Here is a 19,625-nt window from a genome sequence, read left to right on the forward strand (position 1 = left end):
ATCCCAGTATCTCCCATAATGCAAAACACATCTCCTTGTGAATATATTACAACTCACCCTCTCTGAGATAGTAAGAACCAGAGGGAAGGAAATAGCCACCACTATTACCAATCAATGGCGCAAAGATAACAGTATACATATCCACAAGGAGATGTGTTTTGCATTATGGGAGATACTGGGATAGAAGTGTTGGAAGCTTGCTCCACCTTTGCTACGAGTTGCCTGGTGTTGTACTACTTACCCAGGTAAGATATAATAAATTTAGTTTAATCCTTTATCCAAGTGTGAGCAAACAAAGGCTCCCACTGAAGAGACCTCAATAAAGGTCGAAACCGGTCTGGGTAGTGGCCCTTCCCTTAATGCATAACAATAGACATATCCGCAAGGAGATGTGTTTTGCATTATAGGAGATACTAGGATAGGAGTGTTGGTAGCTTGCTCCACCTTTGCAACGAGTTGCCTTGGTGTGTACCACCTTAACCCAGTCCTGAAGATACTTTCAGGCGCAAACTTTGTTTGCTCACACTTGGATAAAGGATTAAACTAAATTTATTATACTCTAACCAAGTGGAAAATAAACTTTCAATTACCCAGGTAAGATAGTACAACACTATATTCAGTCCTGAAGATATTTTCAGGCACAAACTTTGTTTGCTCTCACTGGGATAAATCCCAGTGAGAGCAAACAAACAAATAAATTTAGTTTAATCCTTTAGGATTAAACTAAATTTATTATAGTCTAACCTGGCGATCAAATCTGTGCACAATAAGCCATATGAGGTCTGATCAAGGCATTATACGATGGAATATATCATAACTTCTTTATTTCTGAATGTCATGGTCCTCTGCATCATTGCCATTATCCAATGTGATTTCTTCAGAATTTGCACAATGTGCACTATAAATTTCAAATCCTTGTCCACTACCACTCCCAGGTCTCTCATTTCCTCTAAATCCTTTAAAATTTCCCCACCAAGTGTATACTTTGCATCTTATCGTTGCTTACCAAATTTCACAACTTTACACTTTGCAACATTGAATTGACAGTTCCACCTACCATCCCATTTATGCAATCTATTCAATTGCACTACCCAATATTGCATTTTTTACAAACAGCTGCATATCACTAGTTAAAATAATTCCAATATCATTAATATACAAAATGAACAACTCTCTCTCTCTCTCTCTCTCTCGGATCTCCTCATGTCTGAGGACTCATGACATTCCTGATGATTCTTCGGCATTTCTTTCTCCTCTGTGCTTTTCTTATTGCTTGTTCTAGTTTAAGTCCAGTGATTCTTGATATTTGGTCAATCCACCTGTTGGGGAGTTTCCTCTTTTTTTTTTCCCCACACAGTTTACCCTTTATGATTATTTTTTCCAGGCAGTTGCCTTCCCTTCTACATATGTGTCCAAAATATTGCACTACTCTCTTGTCAATTATGTTTATCAGTCTTGTGTGAATATTCAGTTCTTCAAGGATACTTTTGTTTGTTCGTTTTTCTGTCCAAGACACTCTGAACAATCTTCTGCGGTACCAGAGCTTGAAGGCCTCAATTCTTCTGTCATCTTTGGTCATTGTCCAAGACTCAGAAGCATAGAGAAAGATTGAAAAAACTAAGGTTTCTACAAGCTTAATTTTCGTCTTTTTGGAGATGTGTCTGTTTTTCCAGATCTTAGTTATATCAGCAATGCATGGGAATCTTTGAAAAAGTGCTTGAATGAGGCGGTATCTGAATCTATCCCTAGTATTCGAAGAATAAATAGGTTTTGGAGTGAATTAGATGTGCAGCCTTATTAAGCTAGAGATCCACAAGAAGAAGATGATGTGGAAAGAATATCGAAAAGTAATGAGTATCGTGAGAAAAGCTAAAACGGAGTATGAAAAGAAATTGGCCATGCAAGCTAAAGGCAATCCAAAAGAATTTTATCGTTATATTGCAAGCAAAAGAAAGAATGAATGTGGAAGAATAGCTTTATTGAATGGAGATGGTACACGAGTGTCAGAAGCTAAGGAGATTGTTCAGTTAATGAGTGCTCACTTTGCTAAGATATATCAACCAGGTGTATGTAGCATGGTGCTACTGCTACATTGGATGAAGAGTTAGAGGTTCATGAAAATGAGGTTGAAGAGCACTTGCATAATCTGGATAAGAATTTGTCAATAGGGACAGATGGAATATCTGCCCGTTTGTTAAAAGAATGTTCAGCTGAATTTGCTAGGCCTTTCACACATTTGTATAACTTGATTCTCATCTCAGGAATGTATGATAGTTCTGTTGCAGAAGGGTGGTGCAAAAACTGATGCGTCTAACTACCGACCTATTAGTATCTCTGGTGTGGTAGTGAAGATTTTAGAGAAGTTAGTAAGAACTCGCATACAGAAATGGGTAGATAAGCATTCTATGCTCTGCAGGGAACAGCATGGGTTTACTAAAGGAAGGTCATGTTTTAGCAATTTGCTCATATTTCATAATAATGTCATAGCCGAGAGTTGGATAAAGGGAATGATTACACTATGATAATGTTGGATTTTTCTAACGCATTTGATAGGATACCACACGATAGGCTGTTGTGTAAACTGGAGAATATGGGATTGGAACATAATCTATTGACTTGGATCAGGGGATGGTTGACAGACAAATATCAAAAAGTGGTATACAGTGGGTGTGAATCTGCCAGATTTAAGGTGACCTGTGGTGTACCTCAGGGTTCAGCCCTTGGACCATTATTGTTTAATCTGTATATTAATGACATCAAGCAGGGTCTATCATCAGATTTGCAATTGTTTGCTGATGATGCGAAGATAGGCAGGGCAATCAGGGATGCTACTGATATTCAGCAATTACAAAATGATTTGAATAGACTGGAAATCTGGGCAAACGAAAATGGCTGTCAGTTTAATGTTAGTAAGTGTAAAGTTATGCACTTTGGCATGATTCGAGTTCCAGTGGCATATTATATTAGCAGGGTTATGCTACAAGAAACTGAAGAGACAAGGGATCTTGGTGTATTGGTGGATAAGAATTTGAAGTTAAAAGGTCAGATAGCAAAAGTTGCAAATACAATTCAGAGAATAATTGCTATGTTGAAGCGAACCTTGATATGTAAGGATAAGTAAATAATTTTACCCCTTTATAAGGCTTTGATAAGATCCCACTTGGATTACTGTGTGCAGATTTGGTCTCCTGGGTTCCAAGGGGATAAAGAAGCTGTGGAAAGGGTGCAAAGAAGAGTTACTAAGATTATATTCAGATTATGGGATTTAGATTATGAAGACAGATTGTGTGGATTACAGACTTTGGTTAACAGGAGAAAGAGGGGTGATATGATAGAGGTCTATAAACTTTTGAATGGGTGTTATAGCATTTCAAATGATGAAATTTTTTGTTATATGGAAGGTGGGGAGAGAACACGGGGGGGGGGGGATCCATGGAAGTTAAATTTATTTGCAGTCAAGAAAGGGGTAAGAGCTAGGTTTTTCTCCCAGAGAGCAGTGAGTAAGTGGAATAATTTGCCCTTAAGGGTAGTGTGTGCATCTAGTGTGAATGAATTCAAGGGTAGGTATGATAGCTGGGTTGGGTAATTTACAGCCTCCTTCGATGAGTCCTTGACTCCCTGGAGGTCTCAGATAATAATATTAATTATCATCTAACCAAAAAATTGCATCAACACTCAAGGAGCTAGTAGGTCATTCCCCCCTCCTATATTAAAAACACTCAACACTTTAAACAAATTTAAAGAGATCACACTAGAAAAAAGTGATTTATTAGTCTGTTTTGACATCTCTGCCCTTTTCAAAAATGTCGCAATCAGTAACACAATTCTTCTTTTACAGGACAAATTCCCTCCCGATATCACAGCACTCTTTGCCCATGTACTATGTTCTATGACTATTAAATAATTTCCGGAAATTACAACGTATATTGGAATTTTAATTAAAAGAAACTTGAATCAATACTTCCTATATTTCGGCATTGTCATCGCCATCTTCATGGGTACTATATTCTAGCTATTTTATGTGGCAAAACACTTTGTACCTACAAAAAGAAGGCAGAGCCATGGGCTCACCATTACTCCTCCTCCCCCAATTACTAACTTTTTTATGGAAGCTTTTTGAGCAACTTGCTCTAGATTCCTTTACTTTATTACCCAAAGTCTGGCTTAGATATGTTGATAATGTTTTCTTGATCTGGTCGCATAGCCTCCAGACATTAGACACTTTCTTCGGTTACCTTAATAAACAACACGAACGCAATTGAAAGTTTGAAAGTCAGAACATTCACAATTGCAATTGAAAGTCAGAACTCACTTCCCTTTGTACATACACTTATCACATATCTTCCTTCTAGCAGTCTTTCCTTCACTTGGCATAAGCCTTCACATTCAGGCCACCACCCAACACAAAACTTAGCTGTCATTAACACACTAAAGAACAGGCTTTGAATATTTTCTTCAGTCAATATGCACTTAAACATGAATTAAAAGATATCAGCAATACTACCTTCATGATAAATGGCTATAGGCAAAATACTATCAACGAAATTCTCCACAAGACTCCACTTATATTCCATTCCATATATTATAGGGATAACAGATAAAATAAACAGAATATTACAGAAATACAACCTTAAATGCCACCTTTAAACCTCTAACAAAATTAAAGAACTTATTCAACATCAAAGGATCTGCTTCCTCTACTGGCCCACCCTGGAGTGTACTGTACTCATTCCACCTGTTATTTGCCCTCTATAGGTGAAACAGGATGCACAATTCCTATCCAAAAAAAAAAGGAACATAAATGGCACATTAAACTGGAAAGGCACCTGTTGTTTGCATCACACCAAAATGTGGTATGAGGATAAATTTAAGGAGGCCTGATAAATTCTTTTATCACCCTAATCTTAACAATAATAGTGGCCTAAAAATCCCAAGAATATGAATGGCATATATTCTTCTCACTTAACCTTTTGGTCTAAAAGTTAATTATAATTAAGACTGTAAGCAGTCTGGGATCGTCACTCTAATATAACAACACTCTTGTGAAATTATTGTTAGGTGACCACTTTTGTTGTATTAAAACTATCTATATGAATTTGTTCTCCGTTGATATTATAAATAGAATATAGCTTTGATGTTTGATGTAGTTTTTTTTTTTTTTTCACTCAAGGTCAGGCCAGTAAAATATCAGTTGATCAATTCATTGTCACTTTGGCTGTTTGAAATGTAATTTTGCTTGTTTTTGTATATATATATATATATATGTATATATATATGTATACTCCAGATGATGACCTTAATATGAAGGTCGAAATATCAGGAATTAAAGTAATTATTCTTAACATGGTTGTAGTCTCCATAATTTTACTGAAATGTGAAACTGGCTGATGGACTGAAAGAATGCATAACTGCAGGAGCAAATCATGTATGAATCGCAGAATGGAAGTGAATGTAATTGGGGGAGCAAATAATTGTATAAGTCATGAAACAGAAGCAAGCAAGATTACAAAAGGAAAAGAAATTATAGCTGAAGAAATAAAAGCAAGTGACACTATGGAAACAAAGGAAAGTCAGAACGGGGGTAAACAAATGATAGACTGACAGGTAGTGTAATTGCCAAAATGCAAGACTTGAAAAATGAGTTGATTAGAATGAGGAATGAAATGAAAAATATGCACATTGAGATGAAAAATTTGATGAATAAGAATGGAGAAGTGCAAAAGTTACGATGAAGGAAAGCAGAGAAAATGAGGTGATGAATGACTTAAGAATAGCGATGTATGTAGGTTCCATAATTAGGGAAAATTAACAGGACAATTATTATTATTATTATTCAGGCCTCCAAGGAGTCAAAAGACTCTTCGAGGGAGGTCCTTCCTAAGACATAAAGTCTGTCAAGACTCACTGAGGGGAGGTCCCCCCCTGAGAAACACAAAGTCTATCATACCACTCTTTAAACTCACTGACCGTTCTCGCTCCCACCACTCCATCAGGCAATGCATTCCACGGCTCAACCACCCACCACACAAAGAAACCACTCCTTACCCTCTTGCTCACAGTTTCCTTTCGTAACTTCCAGGGATGGCCTCTTGTCATCACTCCTTCCCGCTGATCAACCAAGCGAAAGAACTCCCCAGTGTCAACCCTGTAACCACCTCTCAACAGTTTAAAAGTCTCAATCATATCACCTCTCCTTCTTCTATCCACCAAACTCTGCAGTCCACATTCTCTCAGCCGATCCTCATAACTATCCTTGTACAGTCCTGAAACCATCTTTGTCATCCGTCTTTGTATCCTTTCCACAGTTAATTTATCCCCTTCAAATCCTGGGGACCAAATCTGAGAACAATAATCCAAGTGTGGTCTGATCAGAGACTTATACAATGGAATGATAACCCTCTTATCTCTGCAGGTCAGTGTCCTTCTCATAATAGCAGCAATCCTCTGTGTTACCTTCACCACCTTTGCAATATGTCCCCTAAACTTCAGGTTTCTATCAATCATCAACCCCAGATCTCTTGTCTCCCCTACTTCCTCCAGTATAACTCCTCCCATAGAGTATGCAGCATCCCATCGATGTTTCCCAAACCTCAAGACCTTACATTTTGCTGCATTAAACTGACACCCCCATTCATTTGCCCATCTATCTAGCTTATTTAAATCCTCTTGCAGGGCTACCGCATCTGCACTATTACTAATAATCCTTCCCAGCTTCGCATCATCTGCAAACAACTGAATATCCCCCTGCAATCCACTGGCTATGTCATTGATATAAAGGTTAAACAATATAGGTCCTAGTACTGAGCCCTGTGGGACCCCACTTGTAACCCTCTGCCTCCTGGAAACTGCTCCACCATACACAACTCTCTGATACCTATCAGACAGCCAATCCTGAATCCAGTTGACCAATCTGACATCCAGACCCATGTGCTGCAACTTAAATATCAGCTTATCATGTGGCACCCTGTCAAATGCCTTCTCCAAGTCTAAGAAAATTGCAGTATATGCCTTTCCCTCATCTAATGTTCTTGTAACTTTATTATAAAAGGCTAGCATATTGCTAAAACAAGAGCGTCCTTTCACAAATCCATGTTGATTCTCACAGATAACATTACCCTCATCTGCCCAATGCTGTACACGGTCCCTCACTACTTTCTCCAAGATCTTAACAACTACTGATGACACACAGACTGGCCTATAATTAGACACTTCCAGTCTGTTACCACCCTTATGCAATGGTACTATCTTACCTTCCTTCCATTCCCTGGGCACCTTTGCCAAAGCCAGACTTTCATTGAAAAGCCACGTTAAAGGTACTGTCAATTCCCTAGCACATTCTCTCAAAACTCGTGGCGAAATACCATCCAGTCCCACAGCTTTACTGACATCCAGAGTACTCAGTATCTGAAACACACTCTCCTCCTGTACCTCCAGACCTCGTACCAGTCCTATCCCTCTAGCATTAAAACTGACTCCTCTAGGATGAAATATTCCAATAAAGTGTTCATTGAACAATTCCACTATGACCTCTGCATCAGTCACTCTATTCCCATTTTTATCCCACAATATCATTCTTCCACAGTCATTTCTCCTCCTACTGGCCACATAGTTAAAAAATTCCCTAGGATTTTCTTTGGATCTTAGGGCCAATCTCCTCTCATATTCCAGTTTCGCTTTCCTTACCACACTAGTCACTCTTCTGGCCTGTGTCTTATATTCCTCATGCATCCTCTCTTCACCTGTCTCCTTATATCTCTTCCATAGCCTCTTTTTTGCATGCAATTCCTGTTTGATATTGTTTGTCATCCACTATACTCCAAATTGCGTCCTCTTCTTCACTCGTGGTATACAACTTACCATTGCTGATAACAAATATTCTTTCACAATTTCCCACGCACTGGTGATATCCCGGCCTTCCAATTCCTCCCTCCATGAAACTTCCTGAAGTTGACGTCTGAGACTATTATAATCACCTGCCTTATAATTCTACATATGTTCCTGTCTCTTTGATGCTCCTGCATGTCTATTCATTTTCCAAGTCAACACCATATGGTCACTCTCTCCAACTGGTGGGAGAGACATCAACTCAGTTATTATCAACTCTTCTGATGCTATAACCAAATCCAAAATTTTTGAACCTCTTGTTCCCTCTGTTACATGTTGCCTAAGACATTTGTCCCTCAAGAATTCTAGAAATTCCATTCCCCTATTACTACATGCATCTTCCTCTCTCCAATTTATACTACTGAAGTTAAAATCTCCTATAACAATCATTCTTCTTGCACTTGCCAAATTTAGCTGTCTAAACGTCTCCTGGACCCCATCCTCTGTGCTCCTGGGTCTGTAACAACACCCCACTAAATATCCTGTCTTGCCTACCTCTACCTCACACCATACGCTCTCAAAATCATTTGTGTCACTTCCTTCCAAATTCTCCACTCTTAGAGGACATAGGTCATCACTTATCATAAGCAGTACCCCACCACCACGCTTTCCCCTCCTATCCTGACGAAAAATGCTATACCCAGCAACTTCTAATCCTGTTGTTATATCCCCTTCTGTCAACCACGTCTCAGTGATCGCAATAATTTTTGGCCAGGCTGATGCTATCTGCGCCACCAATTCCTCTCCCTTATTCTGGATACTCCTGGCATTAGTATACAGCATATAAATGCCATTCTTTCTATACCCAGCATTATCTCGTCTGGACTCCACTGGGCTCAGTGTTACCTGACATTGTCTCCCTTCTCCCAAGTATCCATTCGCACAAGAGGCCACCCCTGCTATCATCCTCCCTGGGACACACTGAATCGTTCAGAACAGCAATCTCTCCAGATGCCTACGTCCTTCCTCATTCAAATGTAAACGGTCTCTCGCATACAACTCCTCTCTTTCCTCAAACACACTCCAGGCATCCACATATACCAGTCCTCTCTTGTCACACATTCTCGCTATTATGCCATTCAATATCACCGCTCTTCTGCTCAGCTCATCATTATCATACCTAGGCAACGCGCACACTATTTTTCCTCTCTCTGTCTTCTTCCGTACAGTCTCAAGCAAAAATCTCATATCTCTCGCTGCCCGACTTACAGTACCACTCAAGTCATTCGTTCCTACCATCACAATCATCTCATCCACCCTTTCACCTCTCTTAATTGCCATAGCCACCCTTTCTATTGTTCCTCCTGGCAAACACTCCTCACGCATCCTATCTTGAACACCACGGATCATTGAGTCGCCATACATTATACCTCTTACCATTCCCTCGCTCCTATTGTTTCCATTCTCTCCTCTTCTTTCATTCCCATACCTCTCTCTTCTACTGTTTCCATTCTCTCCTCTTCTAGCACTCCCATACATCTCTCTCATTCCCTCTCTCCTACTGTTTCCATTTTCTCCACTTCTAGCACTTCCATATCCCTCTCTCATTCTGTCTCTCCTACTACTGTTTCCATCCGCTTGTCTTCTAGCATTCCCATACCTCTCTCTCATTCCATCTCTCCTACCGTTTCCATTCTCTCCTCTTCTAGCACTTCCATATCTCTCTCTCATTCCGTCTCTCTTACTGTTTCCATTCTCTCCTCTTCTAGCACCCCCATACCTCTCACTCATACTCCCTAAATTCTCTCTCTCTCCTACTCTGATTCGCCTTGCATTTATCTCTTCCATTCTCCTAATCTTATCTTTCATACTTCTGCTCTCATTCACAAGACATTCCACCTCCTCTTTCAACTCATCTATCTCCCTCTGCAGGTCAGTCACTCTTAATCTAAATTCACTCTCCCAAACAAAACCATCTCCTAAACTTCCACATTCACTCACACCTTCCACACTATCAACTATTATTTTCTCATTCTCTGCTATCATACTACTTGTCTTCCTACATTCATTCCCCGTTCCTGGAGCAACAAAGTCTGATATCGATATATCTAATGTACTTATTTCCTCCAACTGCCTGCATTTTGCGCACATACGCTCTCCACTCTCTTTAACAAGCCACATATGTAATTCACGAGATGCATACATGCTGCAAGTACTGCATGCCACAAAGTCCCTTATGATATTGCTAATAATTGAGTTCTTAAATGGCGGAGGACTTGCCGTTACGCCACTTGCGACTGCTGCTGAATCCACCATCATTCCTTACTGCCGAGTAGCGTAATCTTTAATAATTATTCAATTAATAAATAAGAGGAAAAAAAGTACAAACATCAGAACATTTAAGTACTAAATATAATTAAATAAAATGAAATATAACTAAATACAGTAACTTAGCTTCGTTTTGTCTTCCACCGTTACGCGTTCAATTCCGACGGTACCAAAATATATTATATCGCGACAGCAACTAACTTCCAAAAAACAACCACTGAAGTACACTCGTATTCAGAGAAACAATTTAGCACTCAAAAACGTAGAAAAACGGGGAAAAAAGCGGACTATTCACCGATTAAAAATTACTTTCTTCTGCACAGCTCAAATTCACTGCCACGTGCTACGGCGACACTAGTGCCACTCAATTGATGCATTAGATATGAAAAGCAGATGACCAAGTTGGAAAAATGACTTGTTGGACATAAAGAGAATGTGAGGATGGATATCAAGAGGTTGTTTAAGAGAGTGAAAGATAACAGTGTTATTGGAAAGGTAGTCAGTGTATTCCTGAGGTATGATGATGAGTTGAGATGGACTACATGGATCATGAATGGTATGTTGGCAAATCTTTTCTGAGGAGAAGATAGTGGAGGTTGTAAATGTGTGGGATGCATTTGAAGAAAGGATGAAAATGTAGAAAAGTAACAGGCTACATAGAAATGGATTTGGTATGAGTCAGTTAGAGAGATTGTTGCTGCAAGAAAGATCAATGAGTCATGTAAGCAAAACAGCAGTGGGATTAAGAGGCAAAGCAAAAGATCAGCAGAGAGGAACTGATGAGATTATTATTATTATTATTATTATTATTATTCAGGCCTCCAAGGAGTCAAAAGACTCATCGAGGGAGGTCCTTTCTAAGACATAAAGTCTGTCAAGACTCATCGAGGGGAAGTCCCCCCCTGAGAAACACAAAGTTTATCATACCACTCCTTAAACCCACTGACCGTTCTCGCTCCCACCACTCCATCAGGCAATGCATTCCACGGCTCAACCACCCTCCACACAAAGAAACCACTCCTTACCCTCTTGCTCACAGTTTCCTTTCGTAACTTCCAGGGATGGCCTCTTGTCATCACTCCTTCCCGCTGATCAACCAAGCGAAAGAACTCCCCAGTGTCAACCCTGTAACCACCTCTCAACAGTTTAAAAGTCTCAATCATATCACCTCTCCTTCTTCTATCCACCAAACTCTGCAGTCCACATTCTCTCAGCCGATCCTCATAACTATCCTTGTACAGCCCTGAAACCATCTTTGTCATCCGTCTTTGTATCCTTTCCACGGTTAATTTATCCCCTTCAAATCCTGGGGACCAAATCTGAGAACAATAGTCCAAGTGTGGTCTGATCAGAGACTTATACAACGGAATGATAACCCTCTTATCTCTGCAGGTCAGTGTCCTTCTCATAATAGCAGCAATCCTCTGTGTTACCTTCACCACCTTTGCAATATGTCCCCTAAACTTCAGGTTTCTATCAATCATCAACCCCAGATCTCTTGTCTCCCCTACTTCCTCCAGTATAACTCCTCCCATAGAGTATGCAGCATCCCATCGATGTTTCCCAAACCTCAAGACCTTACATTTTGCTGCATTAAACTGACACCCCCATTCATTTGCCCATCTATCTAGCTTATTTAAATCCTCTTGCAGGGCTACCACATCTGCACTATTACTAATAATCCTTCCAAGCTTCGCATCATCCGCAAACAACTGAATATCCCCCTGCAATCCACTGGCTATGTCATTGATATAAAGGTTAAACAATATAGGTCCTAGTACTGAGCCCTGTGGGACCCCACTTGTAACCCTCTGCCTCCTGGAAACTGCTCCACCATACACAACTCTCTGATACCTATCAGACAGCCAATCCTGAATCCAGTTGACCAATCTGACATCCAGACCCATGTGCTGCAACTTAAATATCAGCTTATCATGTGGCACCCTGTCAAATGCCTTCGCCAAGTCTAAGAAAATTGCAGTATATGCCTTTCCCTCATCTAATGCTCTTTTAACTTTATTATAAAAGGCTAGCATATTGCTAAAACAAGAGCGTCCTTTCACAAATCCATGTTGATTCTCACAGATAACATTACCCTCATCTGCCCAATGCTGTACACGGTCCCTCACTACTTTCTCCAAGATCTTAACAACTACTGATGACACACAGACTGGCCTATAATTAGACACTTCCAGTCTGTTACCACCCTTATGCAATGGCACTATCTTACCTTCCTTCCATTCCCTGGGCACCTTTGCCAAAGCCAGACTTTCATTGAAAAGCCACGTTAAAGGTATTGTCAATTCCCTAGCACATTCTCTCAAAACTCGTGGCGAAATACCATCCAGTCCCACAGCTTTACTGACATCCAGAGTACTCAGTATCTGAAACACACTCTCCTCCTGTACCTCCAGACCTCGTACCAGTCCTATCCCTCTAGCATTAAAACTGACTCCTCTAGGATGAAATACTCCAATAAAGTGTTCATTGAACAATTCCACTATGTCCTCTGCATCAGTCACTCTATTCCCATTTTTATCCCACAATATCATTCTTCCACAGTCATTTCTCCTCCTACTGGCCACATAGCTAAAAAATTCCCTAGGATTTTCTTTGGATCTTAGGGCCAATCTCCTCTCAAATTCCAGTTTCGCTTTCCTTACCACACGAGTCACTCTTCTGGCCTGTGTCTTATATTCCTCATGCATCTCTTCACCTGTCTCCTTATATCTCTTCCATAGCCTCTTTTTCGCATGCAATTCCTGTTTAATATTGTTTGTCATCCACTTTACTCCAAATTGCGCCCTCTTCTTCACTCGTGGTATACAACTTACCATTGCTGATAACAAATATTCTTTCACAATTTCCCACGCACTGGTGATATCCCGGCCTTCCAATTCCTCCCTCCATGAAACTTCCCGAAGTTGACGTCTAAGACTATTATAATCACCTGCCTTATAATTCCACATAAGTTCCCGTCTCTTTGATACTCCTGCATGTCTATTCATTTTCCAAGTCAAAACCATATGGTCACTCTCTCCAACTGGTGGGAGAGACGTCAACTCAGTTATTATCAACTCTTCTGATGCTATAACCAAATCCAAAATTTTTGAACCTCTTGTTCCCTCTGTTACATGTTGCCTAAGACATTTGTCCCTCAAGAATTCTAGAAATTCCATTCCCCTATTGTTACATGCATCTTCCTCTCTCCAATTTATACTACTGAAGTTAAAATCTCCCATAACAATCATTCTTCTTGCACTTGCCAAACTTAGCTGTCTAAACATCTCCTGGTCCCCATCCTCTGTGCTCCTGGGTCTGTAGCAACACCCCACTAAATATCCTGTCTTGCCTACCTCTACCTCACACCATACGCTCTCAAAATCATTTGTCTCTCTACCTTCCAAATTCTCCACTCTTAGAGGACATAGGTCATCACTTATCATAAGCAGCACCCCACCACCACGCTTTCCCCTCCTATCCTGGCGAAAAATGCTATACCCAGTGACTTCTATTCCTGTTTTTATATCCAATTCTGTCAACCACGTGTCAGTGATCGTAATAATTTTTGGCCAGGCTGATGCTATCTGCGCCACCAATTCCTCTCCCTTATTCCGGATACTCCTGGCATTAGTATACAGCATATAAATGCCATTGTTTCTATACCCAGCATTATCCCTTCTAGACTCCACTGGGCTCAGTCTTACCTGACATTGTCTCCCTTCTCCCAAGTATCCATTCCCACAAGAGGCCACCCCTGCTATCATCCTCCCTGGGACACACTGACTCGTTCAGAACAGCAATCTCTCCAGATGCCTACGTCCTTCCTCATTCAAATGCAAACGGTCTCTCGCAAACAACTCCTCTCTTTCCTCAAACGCACTCCAAGCATCCACATATACCAGTCCTCTCTTGTCACACATTCTCGCTATTATGCCATTCAATATCACCGCTCTTCTGCTCAGCTCATCATTATCATACCTAGGCAACACGCACACTATTTTTCCTCTCTCTGTCTTCTTCCGTACAGTCTCAAGCAAAAATCTCATATCTCTCGCTGCCCGACTTACATTACCACGCAAGTCATTCGTTCCTACCATCACAATCATCTCATCCACCCTTTCACTTCTCTTAATTGCCATAGCCACCCTTTCTATTGTTCCTCCTGGCAAACACTCCTCACGCATCCTATCCTGAACACCACGGATCATTGAGTCACCATACATTATACCTCTTACCATTCCATCGCTCCTATTGTTTCCATTCTCTCCTCTTCTTTCATTCCCATACCTCTCTCTTCTACTGTTTCCATTCTCTCCTCTTCTAGCACTCCCATACATCTCTCTCATTCCCTCTCTCCTACTGTTTCCATTTTCTCCACTTCTAGCACTTCCATATCCCTCTCTCATTCTGTCTCTCCTACTAGTGTTTCCATCCGCTCGTCTTCTAGCATTCCCATACCTCTCTCTCATTCCATCTCTCCTACCGTTTCCATTCTCTCCTCTTCTAGCACTTCCATATCTCTCTCTCATTCCGTCTCTCCTACTGTTTTCATCCTCTCGTCTGCTAGCATTCCCATACCTCTCTCTCATTCCTTCTCTTCTACTGTTTCCAATCTCTCCTCTTCTAGCACCCCCATACCTCTCACTCATACTCCTTAAAGTCTCTCTCTCTCCTACTCTGATTCGCCTTGCATTCATCTCTTCCATTCTCCTAATCTTATCTTTCATACTTCTGCTCTCATTCACTAGACATTCCACCTCCTCTTTCAACTCATCTATCTCCCGCTGCAGGTCAGTCACTCTTAATCTAAATTCACTCTCCCAAACAAAACCATCTCCTAAACTTCCACAGTCACTCACACCTTCCACACTATCAACCATTATTTTCTCATTCTCTCCTATCATACTACTCGTCTTCCTACATTCATTCTCCGTTCCTGGAGCAACAAAGTCGGATATCGATATAGAAAAAGTTACTTCCCCAGGTGAGGCTCGAACTCACAACCTCGGCATTACTCAAAGTACTGTCTTATAAGTACCGCGCGCTAACCAGTTGCGCCACTGGGGAACCTTAAAAATTTCCTCTAGTCGCCGACTAGACTCGAAACCAAGACTTCCTTCGTGCGGCCTAGCGCGGTGGTGTGCAAACGCCACATCCACTGAGCTACACAGGCTCCTAAAAGGCTTAGAAAAATTTCCTCTAGTCGCCGACTAGACTCGAAACCAAGACTTCCTTCGTGCGGCCTAGCGCGGTGGTGTGCAAACGCCACATCCACTGAGCTACACAGGCTCCTATAGATTGAAGTGGTTGTAAATAAGAACAGTAGTACTCTAAGTACTACTATTCTCATATAGTAGTAATAGTTGTACAGATAGTTACAGAATGGGAATGCAAGGTTGACAATAAAATGGGGGGGGGGGGATCAGGATGAACAGGGAGACTCAATATATGGAAAATGAATGTTGAAAATAGTAGTCAATGTATCTATGAGAATGATCAGGATGGGAATGGGATGGTCTGAAATGTATGGGATGCAGTTCAGTCTAAGGTGATAGATAGGATAAGCGGTGATAATGGCAATTGGAAATGGTTAGGTCTGTGAAAACGGTAACCTACAAGTGAAACACACAGGATTCATTAAAGTCCTAAAATCCTAAAAGTGAGCTGTGTTTATTTACAAATGCCAGGAATATTAGAAATCCAGAAGATGAAATGATTTCAGTGATTGAGTTTATATGCCAAAAAAATTGTTTGAATAAAGCAATCGTGTTTGAATAGGGAAGATATCCTGACAGGAATAGAAAATGAAAGGGTATGATGTTTATCATGAGGATAGAAAGGAAAAGAAGAGAGAAGGAGTGCTGTTGGTGATAGGAGATGAATTATATCTGCAGAAAGTGGAGATACAAGATATAAAGAGCAGCAATGGTTTTGAGTTAGTATGGTGTGAGGAGGAGATTGACAGGAAGAGATATTTAATTAGATGATGCTGTAGTTCAGGGAATATATATGTTGGGTGATGATAAAGAAATATATAAGCAATTTGGGTTAGTGAACATGGAAAGGTTAATTATTATTATGAGTGATTTTAGTTATGGCAGTATTTTGAGTGAAGACTAGCATTTGGGAATAAGTAAAATGAGTTATTGAGAGAGATCTATCTTTATACAGTATGTAAAGGAGGGCACGTGAGGATCTAGAATTTTAGATTTCATCACTTCAGCAGAGGGTGTGATTGTGCATGGGGGTTTTATGCTTCCTTGGTGAGAGTGATCATGAAGTGATCACCTAGGCTGTGGCTAGCCATATGAAGACTTCTGTGAGGAAAGGATATATGTATAAGTGCAATGCTGGTGATTATGACAAGCTCAAGAGACAGCTTGTAGCTATAGCATGGACTGAGGTGTTAAGCAAGAGGGAGATGAATCCTGCATGGGAACTGACATAAAGATATTTAATAACATCAATGTGCAAATGTATTCTGAAGGTCAAAAGACTAAATAAATTTTAGTCTATCGACCTTCATAAATTTGACACCTAAATAAAATAGGTGTCAAATGAATGAGGGATTAAGCATGAAATTTGGAAGAAGAGGATACTGTGGAGACAGCACAAGATGAATAATGGTAGCAATCAATTTCATGAAGAGTATAAAGAAGAGGACTGGAAGGTGACTCAGTTGGAGAAAACAAAACAAACTACAGTAAGAGCAGAAATTTGTAAATCAGGCTAAAAAAAAAAAAATAAAAGCTTAGAGAGTTTTTCAAATATGTAGCAAGTAGAGGAAAGAATGATTATGGTAAGCTGGTCAAGTCAGTGAACTGCAGTCTGAATGTCAGGATGGGGTTAATGGATGAAAATGGTAGAAGGGTAGCTTCTGCAGAACACATACGTGGATAGTCTGAAAAGTTCTCGGCTTAACAATGAAAAAACGAATTTATAATTTCAAAATTATTTTTATTTTTAAACATAATTTCCCTTAAGACTAATACATTTATTCCAGCACCATTATCCTGTCCCTGTAGTGGTTCTCAGTAAGATCTGCAAAATACTCCTCTACAGCTGCAATCACCTCTTGATTCAAAGAAAAATGCTGACCAGCGAGGAAGGTTTTAGTTTTGGGAAGAGATAGAAGTCAGAGGGAGCCAAATCTGGGGAATAGGGCAGATGTTCCAACAATTCATAGTGCATATCCCTTAATTTTCCCATTTGCAAAACACCTTTGTGGGCAGGTGCATTGTCCTGATGAAAGATGATTTTTTTCTTCTGCAAACTGGGTCTTTTCTCATGAATTTTTTCATCTAGTCTGGTTAGAAGATTGGAATAATATTCCCTGGTTATTGTTTTACCCTTTTCAAGATAATTAATAAAAAAATGCCTTTAGCATCCCAAAACACCGATACCATAACCTTGTCTTCTTTGGCACTGAACAACCGACTTCAAATGAATTTCTTTTGACATTAAATCTTTTTTATAAAGAATTTTATAACTGCACGATACTCAATTTTATCCATTTCAAGGGATACAGACAACACTTTTGCTTCAGACAGCTGTATAAAACAAACAACTTGATAGAATGACTGACTTGCAATTTCATATGAATGCTTATAACTTATGTACAAACTTTAAAAAAAAAAAAAAAAACTTGCTAATAGTGTTGCCATTTATGGTCAAGTCTGAAAACTTTTCGACCACTCACGTAGTGAGATATTCAGTGAATAATTTATAAGGGCAATTGGAAATAGTTAGGTGTGTGGAAATGATAACCTACAAGTGATACCTGTAAAGAATCGTATGAGGCCTTGAACGGACCTCATATGAATTATTGTGCACAGATTTGCTCACTGGGTTTTCCTGATGATTTTTTTTTTTTTATGTTGGGCCCATATACAGGAGGTTGGTTGGTCAACCTATAGTACATTAGTACCATATATGGGTGATGGGTTGCGAAAGGAGAAACTTGTTTACATTTGATTTGAATGCCTGTATGTTGTATTCCTTGGGAAATATGTATGGGGGAAGACTGTTCCACAGAACTACAGTAGCAGGGATGAATGAGGAGGAAAAGAAACTTGTTCTGTGGGTTTCAAGGTGTACTGTGAAAGGATGTTGGGCTGCAGCTGTACAAGTGCCATTGGGCTTAGTACAGGGTGGAGGAATTATTGATGCTGTTTCAGATGAGCATTTTCCATGGAAATATTTATAGAATATACAGATTGCAGAGACCAAGTGTCTATGTGAAAGTGGGGGGAGTGAGGGATGGGTCATTTATTAGTCTAATTGCTCTCCTCTGTATTGAGTCAAGCATTTTGAGGGAGCTTTTTGGAGGCCCCACTCCAGATGTGAGAGCAGTATTCGAGAGCTGGGCGGATTTGTGACTTGTATAGTGTTAACAGCTGTTTAGAGGTGAAGTAGCGTCTTGAGCGAAAGAGAAACCTAGTTTTTTGGAAGCTGAGGATGCAATGGTTGGAATGTGTTTATTCCAGGAGAGGCTCGATGCAAAATAATTCCGAGAAGAGAAATTTCATCTTGTCTGAGAATTTGAGTATTATCGAAAACGATGCTGGTGGAAAATGGTTCTTTTTTGTGAGAAATAAGACAGAACTGGGTTTTACTAGCGTTGAAGTCGACAAGGTTAGCTGAGCCCCATTGGCAGATGGCTTGGAGGTCAGAATTAAGGGCAGTGGTGGTTGATGTTCTGTGGGTTGAGGTGAGGTGTGTAAAGTAGGGTTTGTCAAATGAAAGGGAGGAATGTAATGTGCTCTCATCTGCAAAACTTTGTATTGGGTTAGAGGTCAACTGAAATAGGTCATTGATATATAGAATGAAGAGGGTCGGTGAGAGAACTGAACCTTGTGGGACCCCAGCATTAGTTGGATGATGAGAGGATAGGAACCATCTACCATCACACATAGTGTGCATCCAGACAGGAAGCTGGTAATCCAACTGCAGAAGTCCTGAGGCAGTCTAAATGATGGAAGTTTGCTTAGTAAGCCTTTGTGCCAAACTCGGTCAAATGCTTTGGAGATATCAAGTGCAGCTACTTGGGATTTGCCGAATTTCTCAATGGCGTTTGTCCAGTGATGGGTGATGTATGAGAGTAGATCTCCTGTTGAACGGCTTTGACGGAATCCTTACTGGTGGTCGCTTAATAGCCGGTACCTTCAAGGTAGATTAGGAGTTGAGAGTTGATGCTTTTCTCCATTACTTTAGATAGGACTGAAGTGAGTGAGATAGGGCAGTAGTTAGATGGCAGTGATTTGTCACCCTTTTTGGGAATGGGTTGAATATAGGCCAGTTTCCAGGTGTTGGGATATATATCAGTGGAGTAAGAGAGTGTATACAGGTGACATTGGATAGGAGTCAGTTCCAATGCACAGCCCTTCAGAATAATTGGAGGAATGCCATCAGGGCCAGGAGACTTTTTTGTGTCTAATTTAGACAACAGGTTTGTGATGTTTTTTTGGCAA

At 40.3% G+C, this 19,625-nt stretch overlaps 1 protein-coding gene and 1 non-coding gene across 5 annotated transcripts in view; one reads left to right on the forward strand and one right to left on the reverse strand.

Moving 5' to 3' along the window:
* The window catches only part of unc80 (unc80, NALCN channel complex subunit), a 1,852,146-nt gene that overhangs the window by 1,182,859 nt on the left and 649,662 nt on the right, over nucleotides 1-19,625 (forward strand). The gene's annotated exons all lie outside the window — the stretch shown is intronic.
* On the reverse strand, nucleotides 15,132-15,222 carry TRNAI-UAU (transfer RNA isoleucine (anticodon UAU)). The gene is given in 2 exon segments: nucleotides 15,132-15,167; nucleotides 15,185-15,222. It is a non-coding gene; the product is annotated as a tRNA-Ile (tRNA).

Source organism: Typopeltis vanoorti, chromosome 14 (assembly GCF_054136105.1).
Source record: "Typopeltis vanoorti isolate ZY-2024b chromosome 14, IOZ_Tvanoo_1.0, whole genome shotgun sequence".
NCBI lineage: Eukaryota > Metazoa > Arthropoda > Arachnida > Uropygi > Thelyphonidae > Typopeltis > Typopeltis vanoorti.